Here is a 10,335-nt window from a genome sequence, read left to right on the forward strand (position 1 = left end):
TTCACTACGACAATTACAAAGTGTTGATATTCACAACTTTTCGTGAGCACTTCGATAGAAATGAACAAGAACGCAGGAAAATTCCACACCGAATATTAATATTCTGTCTTGGCCCATGTTTACTTTTATCTACCGCAAAACAAAATGTTCGGATTTGTCAGGGGTATTCTGATTTAAAAAAAGAAGAACATTTGACGAATATTTTAAGTCTCAAACGTTTGGAAAATAATGCAACAACAATTCATAGACTACAAAAAAGCCTATGATTCAGTACCACATTCATGGTTAATTAAAATTCTTAAAATTTATAAAATTAATATTAAATTAAATCACCTTCTTTATATGGATGACATAAAACTTAACAATAACTGAAAATCAATCAATATGTCGTGGTCATTACGAAAATTTAGAATATATAACTAAAGAAGGAGAAATCATTAAAAATTTAAATAAAGGAGAATTTTATAAATATTTAGGTATTAATCAATCAAATCAAATTAAATCTATTCTTTTGGTGTTATAAAATGGTCCAAAACTAATTTAAAGAATATAAATATTCAAACTAGAGTTCTCTTTACAAAATTTTGTAAACATCACCCCAAATCTGCTGTTGAAAGATTTAATTTACCACGCGAAAATGGTGGTAGGGGTTTTTCAAATCTAGAAATTCTACAACACAATCAAATTGCTTCACTAAAAAATTATTTTCTCAATAGAGCTCGTGATATGACACTATAGCAAATATAAAACAAAAGTCTTTACATGGGAGATATTTTAAAGAGCTGAGGGTTTTATATTTGCAATACAAGATCTTGCACCGTTTTGGCTCACAGCGAATATAAAAAACGTCATGATATATTCGCAAAAATTATACACATGAATTTAGCAGTTAAATTCAATTTATTAAAGGATACACAACCACATTACATTTATAAACCAGAAAGTTGTTTAGAAAATGACAATTACAAATTATATTTTGATCGCACAGTTTTAACTGACATTCACATTCAGCATAACAGACCAGACATTATTATTTTAAATAAACAACAAAAGCAAGCATATCTTTTAGATATAGCTGTTCCAAATTCACACAATATAACACAGACATATAATACAAAAATTAATAAATATATTATTATAATTTCAGCAACAGGAATAGTACCGCAATCTCTTTTTAAAAATTTAAAAATTTTGGACTTAGAGAACACATAAAACACAAAAAAGTCAAAATGTGGAGGCGAGACGCCGGTAATTATGTTGATAAGCACTGCACTACTGCCGCCGGGTGGAGGTGGGATACGAAAAGAAGATGCTCTCACTGCTCTCACTCACAATAAGTTCGGAAAAACCGAATTTTATTATCGTATTTAATTGACGTCACAGTTACTTTGGCGAAACAGGAGCTCGCTTTTCGAAGGCATGATGAAAAAGACAGACGAATCAATTTGATATATAAAACCTAACAGGAACGGCTGGTCCATGAGGTCATTTGGGTAATGACCCCCTAAAAAATAAAGGTTTTACCCAACACCAGCCGCGACTGCAATGTACACAAGACTATGACTGCTACATATTATGTTATTTCAACCAAATCAGAAGTACAATAATTTTGAAAAGTAAGTGCAATGTATACTTCTAAATCTATCTAAATTTATTAATATGTAATTTTTTTCAAAACTATCGATCTTTCTTTGAAACATTTTCAATTCACAATTCACTGTTGGAAGCGCTGTACTTTTTAGTATAAATACGTATACGAAAAATTAAAATAATAGTTGAATTAACACATCGTTAAATGTTACGAGGAACATAGTTTTTTGGATTACACAGCAAAATCTTGGAATTTCAGTCCGATATTACTCCATTGAGTCTTTGGACTCACAAATAAATACCTCGAAAAGCCGACAAACATCTGTCTAGAACTTTTCTAGTAACCAGAGGGTATCGTAAACGACCCGTGTTTAGACCTCTTTCGTGAAAGTGACCGACCGCCGGCGCCGCTCGATTTCGTCATAAATCTCAGCCGTACCCCCCACGATAATTGACAAGTCTGTCATACAGCCCTACCATTTAAAACCTTTATTCTCTTCGTTTTAAAAATAGTTTCGCATGGTTTTTCTCTCTTCTCGTTTTACAATGGTCCAGTGACTAATAAATGAGTGTTGTGTTATGAGTTTGTTCGAGCTCAAAAAAACGTGGTTCGAAATTGTTTAACGTTTAACGAATGGTAAGTTATTCTAGTTTTTATGTTGGTCTTAACGTGTTAGGGGCCAAGAATACAACATTGTCTGTCCATTATAACATAGAACTGATATGTTGAATTCAGATCTCTAATTATTTAAAAACCAAAAAAATAAAGCAGCAGTCAAAGTGGCATGTACGCGTAACCTAATATATATTTTTTTTACATTAAAAGATCGCCGTCTTCCTCGTCGCACTTACGACATTTGCATATGTTATCTTTGTTAAACTCACGGAAGGAATATAATGAACCGGTCACCCGTCCAAGTGCTGACCGCTGCCCGCGTGGCTTACCTTCGGTGATCGAACGACAACCTTTACCGTTTGACGAGTTTTTATTCTGCAATTGTTTACAATTAATCGACAAAAAAAATTGTTTTCTTAATTATCTAGTACTTAAAGCTATGAATCTACATTATACGGGTCTGTGCATGTTTCCGAATACCTGCACGAAAAACAAATCGGTTCGGTGGTTGCTATGGATTTCAAAAAAAAACAAAAAGTGTTGGGGGGCAACGGCACGCGGTGTTCCCAAGCGGTCACCCATCCAAGTACTGACCGCGCCCGACGTTGCTTAACTTCGGTGATCGGACGAGAACCGGTGCTTTTCAACGTGGTATGGCCGTTGCCGTGGTGTTTAGGTGTGATCGTTGGTGTAAAATATATTGCTTTTAACATTCCGATGCACGAATATGAACATCAAAACGCGATGCGTTTCGTTTCCGTATGCACTTACCCTCTGACGACCGACGTCGGACCGAACTAACGGGAAATCCCACAACAACCACCACGTCACGCTCTAACGACAAGAGAGACTACTAGACGGACTGGCGATCTCCCGCGTCGCACATTTTTCGACCGCCGGCGGCGGTGGAAAATCCAGAATTTCACCCCACCTACCGCGCTGCTTGCTCCGACGACGACGAGATTCCCACATTTGGATCGACCGAAATATGTAAGTAATATCAGGAAGTTCCGATTTTCGAGAGGAGACCTGTGTTTCTATTTACCTATCTATAATAATTATCGTTATAATCATCATATCATTATTATTATTATTAACATTATTATTTATTACCATTATTATTATTATTATTATTATTTATCGTCCCTCGGATTCGGCGATCTTCGAAAATCCAAGTTGGACCGTTAGACATTCGAACGCGGTGTGCGTGGCTGACGAGTTGTTATTTTTGGCGTTTTTTCTTCGATCTTCACCCCGACTTCGGACGACGCAGGTCGGACACGAAATTACGAAGAGAGAAAGACGGAAGAAAGGAAGAAAACCTGAAGATCCGTCGAAGAAAATATCGGAAAACTCGTAGGTGCGGCATCGGTCGGACGATGAAGACCGTCTCCTTTCGGATGATCCTCTCGACGGACTTTCGGCCGTCCCGAAGGGTCCGGACGGCAACGGGACCCGTCGTCGACTCGTCCCGTTTCAACTTCCGCCGAAAACGATCGACCTGAACGTCGGAGAGGCGGTTCGCGGCATCCTGTTGTCGGAATTGCCTCGGTTCGAACACCAGGTCCTTTCTGTGCTTCGACCGTTTCGGAAGCGTTTGGCGACGCGAAGATGTCGTAAAATCGAGAAGGTGGCGCGGTATTCCGGGAAGAGATGGACCAATATTTCGGCGAACGAAATATGGATTCCCGGAATCGACGCGTCTACCCCGCACCGCCGACGTAAACCGTCGGTCCCGAATCGAAACCGTGACGACCCGGATTTAGGGCTGGTGGTTGGAGGGGCGTGTACCTGATTCGAAACCCACCGACGTTCCGAGACGAACTTCGCTATCTCCAGGGAAACTTCGGAAACCGAGTTCGGCCAGCTTGATCACACGGTGGCGATGGTGATCGAGGAAAGAGGACGATGCCATCACGCGGGCAACGATTCCGAGGCCTGCAATTTCTTCGACGGCGGACGCGGTGCGCGTTCAGTCTTCCGTCCGCAGTGGCGACTATTTTATAAAGACTTAGAAAATTTTTTTGTTCAATTCTCGTTCACGAGGTGCTCGAAGTGTACGTGTGTGAGCAAGTGTTTTTTCAATAATTATTATTAACTTTTAACGTTTTAACGTGAAAGATGGCCGACGTCGAAAATCAAACAGCATCATCGGTCACCACCGGTTCCGCTGCCACCCCTCAATCCCACGCGAAGAAAGAGAAAAAAGCGAAAAATCCCAGGGCGAAACCGTCCCATCCTCCGACATCCGAGATGGTAAACAACGCCATCAAGGGACTCAAGGAACGCGGAGGATCGTCTCTTCAGGCCATCAAGAAGTTCGTCGCCGCAAATTACAAAGTCGACGCCGAAAAGGTCGCCCCTTTCATCAAGAAATATCTGAAAGGCGCCGTGGCGTCGGGATCTCTGGTTCAGACGAAAGGTAAGGGCGCGTCGGGTTCGTTCAAGCTCGCCTCGTCCACCTCCGGTGGTGCCAAAGTCGCCTCCGCCTCCGACAAGAGGAAACCCGCTTCGTCCGCCGCATCCAAGACGAAAAAATCATCCGCCAAACGTACCGCCGTCGCGACGACTTCCGACAAGGCTTCCTCGAAGACAGCCAAAAAACAAGCCTCCCCCAAAGCGAAGAAGACTGCTGCCGAAAAGAAGAGCGCCGTCGCTGCCTCCGCCGCCGCAGCGAAAGCCAAGAAATCGGCCGCCTCCTCGGCAGAAAAGAAAACTAGAGCCGCCCCGAAACCCCGATCGCCTTCCAAAGCGAAGAAATCTAACAAGGCTGGTCCGACTAAAAAACCCAAAGCACCCAAACCCAAGACAGCCAAAGCCATTCCTGTCAAGGTGAAAAAGGCCGCTTCGCCGAAGAGGAAAAAGTGAGAAACGTGGATGGATACTCGACTCATGTTCGTTCGGCTGTGCCTCGTTCCGACGTCATCATCGTACTACCGGCAACGGGGCACGCACAAATGGCCCTTTTCAGGGCCACACGATAATCTACGACGAAAAAAAGAAATAAAACTATCCTTACGGCGAAACCAAATAAAATAGATAGCATCAGCTGGCAGGTAGGTGATGACAGGATGCAATAAAATTTTACGAACGACCGCAACCCAACCCGAATCGAGAGGACCGACCGATTATTGACATTTTTATTTTATTCATTTCCGGTTGAAGGGCGATATATTTTTTTTTTTGCCTGTAAAGTTTGAGGTTCTGAAAAGAACCGATTTTTTTGTTATAAAATTCGTGTTTCGTGTTGTTCTTCCGAAACACGATGTGGAAAAATTTAAGCGCGTTCACCCCGAATACGTCTGGCAAGTTGGATGTCCTTTGGCATGATGGTTACACGTTTGGCGTGGATGGCGCACAAATTCGTGTCCTCGAACAGACCGACCAAGTAAGCTTCGCTCGCTTCCTGGAGGGCCATCACGGCGGAGCTTTGGAAGCGCAAATCGGTTTTGAAATCCTGAGCGATCTCCCTCACCAAACGTTGAAAGGGAAGCTTGCGGATGAGCAACTCGGTACTTTTCTGGTAACGACGGATCTCACGCAGAGCCACGGTACCAGGTCTGTAACGGTGGGGCTTCTTGACGCCGCCAGTGGCGGGAGCGCTTTTCCTGGCCGCTTTGGTAGCCAGTTGTTTCCTGGGGGCTTTTCCTCCGGTGGACTTGCGTGCGGTCTGCTTGGTCCTGGCCATTTCGAATGAAACGAATGAAAAACAAAACTGACAATTATTAAAATCGACTCTGACGATCGTTAGACGTGCACGCGTCGAAAGGTAAACGGGTACTAAAAATTCCGCCATATTAAATTGTACTTTTATACGTGAACAAAGTCAACGGCTGACTTCGTCGATTGGTCGATGGTGAACCGTTGAATCTATATAAGGCTCCGTTAGTTGAAATTTTGCGGTACCAGTCTGAATCTTGCATTGGTGAGAGACGGACGTGTTTTGCGAGTGCTGGTGACCGTCAAGTGTTCGGTGTTAGTGGTGCTGTGCAGCGTTCCTGTGCCGCGACCGGTGTTCAGTCCTCGGTCCGCACGGTTTTACGTATATATGTGCAGTGCTGCGCTCGAGCCCGGTCATTCGATCAAACAATTCGTCGAGAGAACATCTCATTGGCGGAAGTGTCGTTCATCGGCATTTTCGCCAATTTATCCACAACAACGCCGTGCTTTTGCACCGCATCTTACACGAATTTTTTAGGTGCCTAAAATGGCAACAGCGTGTCAAAGCCTTGTCCAGCTTCCGCAGGAGGACCTGCAGAAGCTGCTCGCCGAGGTGACGGCGCTGAGACAAGAGGTCCTCTTTCTCCGCGAGGAGAGGGAAGTGCACCAACAGCGACTCGCACTCTCGGATGCGAGAATCCAAGTCCTCGAGGAGGGACAGAAGGTGACTGATGTCTCCCCTCCGACCTCCCCAGCCCACCCAGTGCAGGCCGAACCTTCCGACTCGGAAATCGAGATGGAGGAGACAGTCGAGCCTGCCGAAGAAGCCCCGTTCACCTTGGTCCAAGGTAAGCATCAGCGAAAGCGCCCCACCCCAGAGTCAGCCCCCATGACACAAGCGGTCAAGTCCGGCCCCAGCGGTGAACCCTCGCAAGCGAGGGCCCCCAAAATGCCCAAATTGCCCACCCCCGAGGTCCCTCAGACCCAGAAAACCCAACCTGCGCCCGTCAAACCGGTGACGCAGCAGAAGCCCCCGGCGGAATCCAAAATCCCGCCGATCATCATCCGCGATGCCTCCAAATGGTCATCGCTTTCGCAAGCGATGATGCAGAAGAAAATCAACTTCTCCAAAGCGAGGTCCTGCGTCGACGGCATCCGGGTCAACCCGGTCACTGTCGACGATTTCCGTTCCATGACTCGCCTCCTCGAGGCGAGGGGGGTGCCCTTTCACACCTTCGCCCTCCCCGAGGAGAAGACACTCCGAGCCGTGCTCCGAACGGTGCCGGTGGAAATCAGCGTCGACGACGTCAAAGCCGACCTGGAGAATCAAGGTCTGGCGCCTAAGCAGGTGACCAGGATGATCTCCACCAGGTCCAAAAAGCCCCTCCCTCTCGTTCTGGTCGAAGTCCCAAAAGACCAAGGAAAAATTTTCCAATTGAAGTCGATCTGTCACCTTCTGATCGCCGTCGAGCGGCCCCACAAAAAGGGGACCACTGCCCAGTGCCACCGCTGCCAGCGGTTCCACCACTCCCAGCGGAACTGCTATGCCCCCGCGAAATGCGTCAAATGTGGCGAATTTCACGACTCCCACCTTTGCAAAAAGGCCAAGTCCGTTCCGGCAAAGTGCGCCAACTGCGGTGGCGCTCACACTGCCAGCTATCGGGGATGCCCCAGGTTCCCTCGAGGGTACCAGGGGAAAAAATCTCCAAATCACAACCATTCCGGCCCCCAACAAAAGCGCGCCCCAGCCACCACTGCCGCCCCCGCCCCCTCCGCGGCCCCCAAGACCCAACCGGCCCCTGTCAAGCAACCTGCTGCAGGGACCAAAAGCGCGACGAAAAGCTTCGCTGACGCAACGGCGTCCAAGAAGCCCGCGGCCCCAGCGCAAACCCCCCGACCCGCCCCCGCGCAGAAAAATTCCACAGCCGAGAAAATCATCACGGAAGTTCTCATGGCAATCCAGACCTCGACCTCAACCGAGCAGATCCTCGCGAAAGTTCTCGCAATCATCCCAAAAGTGCTGACATAAATAAATGACAGTACAAACCCCAAAAATAAAGTCGCTTCAGACAGCATTTTTTAATGCACGTAGTCTGCGAACCACCCGCAACGAGCTGGAGGTTTTCGCAGACAGTCATGACCTCGACGTCATTTTGGTCAACGAGACCTTCTTGCGCGCCGACGACCCGGACCCCAAAATTCGGGGCTTCACCTTATATCGCACCGACCGCACTAACGGTGCTGGAGGAGGAACAGCCATTTTCGTTCGCCGTACGCTCCCACACTACCCGAATGCGCTTCCCGCTCTCCAGAGCCTGGAAGCCACCGCCGTGACAATCGAGACCGCGAACGGTCCATTGACACTCATTTCATGTTATCACAGGCCGCAAGATCGGCTTCGGGAGAATGACATCACAAACATATTAGATACCGGCGCCTCGGTCATCGCCGCAGGTGACTTCAACTCGAAGCACCTGACCTGGGGCAGCCGTGAAACAAACCGAAACGGCCGAATTCTTTTCGACCTCGCGGACGCGACCGACTTCCTAATTGAGGCTCCTCCAGAGCCAACATATTATGACTCCCGCGGCTACCGCGCCGACATCCTCGACATCGCACTAATCAAAAATGTGCCATTTCAAATCCGATTACACGTTTCATTAGCGTTAAATTCAGACCACATGCCCGTGCTGATGCACATCGGTGATGAGGCAAACGACGCAAACACAAACATCACAATTCGCACCACAAATTGGCCGCGCTTCGCGGAAATTCTCGAAACTGACTTCGGACCGATTCCTCGGATTGAATCGGTCGAAGACCTCGAGAGTGCAGCCGGCGCTCTCGAGGACAAAATCAAATCCGCCATGACAGACTCAACTCGAACTCGGGTCGAGCCGCGACAAAAAGAGATTTTGCCACAATGGATCGTCGATCTAATCCGCGCAAAGAATCGTGCCAGGCGCCTTGCCTTTCGGACTGGCGACGCTCTCGACAGAACAGAGGCAAATCGGCTTGGCAACGAAGTCAAATACGCGCTCATCGATCATCGCTCTGATCGGTGGGAAACCAAACTCGAATCCCTCACGACGGAGGACAGCTCGACCTGGAGAATGGCGAAAGCGCTCCGTTCAAATCACAAGCCACTTCCCCCCATTCAGGGCGCAAACGGACTCGTCTTCTCGGACGTGGACAAAGCGGAGGCGTTCGCTGACAGCTTGGAACTGCAATGCAGACCAAACGTCGTCGACGCCGACCCGGTCCACATCGAGGAGATCGAGAACCAAGTTCGTCTCATTCTTTCGAGACATGACGACAATCCCATCACTCCAGCTTCGCCTTCGGAGATCCGAAAAATAATCGGGTCCCTGAAGAAGAAGAAAGCGCCCGGCCCCGACAACATCTCGAACACAGCGTTGAAATTGTTGCCGCCCAAAGTTGTCGTCGCTTTGGCCGCAATTTTCAATGCCAGCCTCCGTCTCTGCCACTTTCCGTCCCGATGGAAAAAAGCGACAGTCATTTTCATCCCAAAGCCCGGGAAGAACTCCAAACTTCCCCAAAGTTACCGTCCCATCAGTCTTCTTTCAAGCATCGGAAAGGTTCTCGAAAAAGTCATCTTGACCCGGCTGGTCAAAGTGACAGACGAGAACTCCACAATTCCTGACGAACAGTTTGGGTTTCGTCCCAAACACTCCACCGTGGATCAACTGATCAACGTCACCGAATTCATTGCGAAAGGATTCGGCCAAAATCAATCAACCGGCGCGATTTTCCTCGATGTGGCCAAAGCCTTTGACACTGTCTGGCACGATGGACTTGTTTACAAGCTCCACGCCGCCGGCGTGCCCCTGGCGATGGTCAGGTTATTGAATTCGTTCCTCAATCGCCGCGTTTTTCATGCAAAAATCGGACAGGTCCTCTCAACCCAACGCGAGATCCAGGCAGGCGTCCCACAGGGCTCGGTGCTTTCACCGACTCTGTACGCAATCTTCACTGCCGACATCCCAAAACCCGACAACACAAAAATCGCACTGTATGCAGACGACACTGCAATTCTAGTGCGGTCTTGGTCACCCGAAATCATTTCGCGAGATCTTCAAGGCGCTGTGGTAAATCTGGAATCATGGTTTCGCACTTGGCGAATCGACGTGAATCCGGAAAAAAGCAGCGCCATTCTTTTTACCAAGCGTCATTTCCGACCGGTCGGCGAAGTCGCTATGTTCAACCGCGTCATCCCCTGGACAACCGTCGTCAAATACCTCGGTGTTAAGTTCGACAATCATCTCACTTTCATTCCCCAAGTCGAGCACGCGAAAACTCGCGCTCTCATCGTTCGTGGACAACTTAATTCGCTGGTTTGTCGGCGAAGCAAGTTGTCCATCAAGAACAAAATCACAATCTACCGACAGATTGTCAGACCCGCCATGACGTACGGCTTCGTGGTGTGGGGAAACGTGTCTAACACGCAA

General features: G+C 47.7%; 1 non-coding gene across 1 annotated transcript; it reads right to left on the reverse strand.

Moving 5' to 3' along the window:
- Positions 1–2,751: 2,751 nt before the first annotated feature.
- Positions 2,752–2,871, reverse strand: LOC138140891 (5S ribosomal RNA). The gene has a single exon (XR_011162802.1). It is a non-coding gene; the product is annotated as a 5S ribosomal RNA (ribosomal RNA).
- Between the last annotated feature and the right edge of the window lie 7,464 nt (positions 2,872–10,335).

This window comes from Tenebrio molitor, unplaced genomic scaffold, assembly GCF_963966145.1.
Source record: "Tenebrio molitor unplaced genomic scaffold, icTenMoli1.1 SCAFFOLD_53, whole genome shotgun sequence".
Classification (NCBI taxonomy): domain Eukaryota; kingdom Metazoa; phylum Arthropoda; class Insecta; order Coleoptera; family Tenebrionidae; genus Tenebrio; species Tenebrio molitor.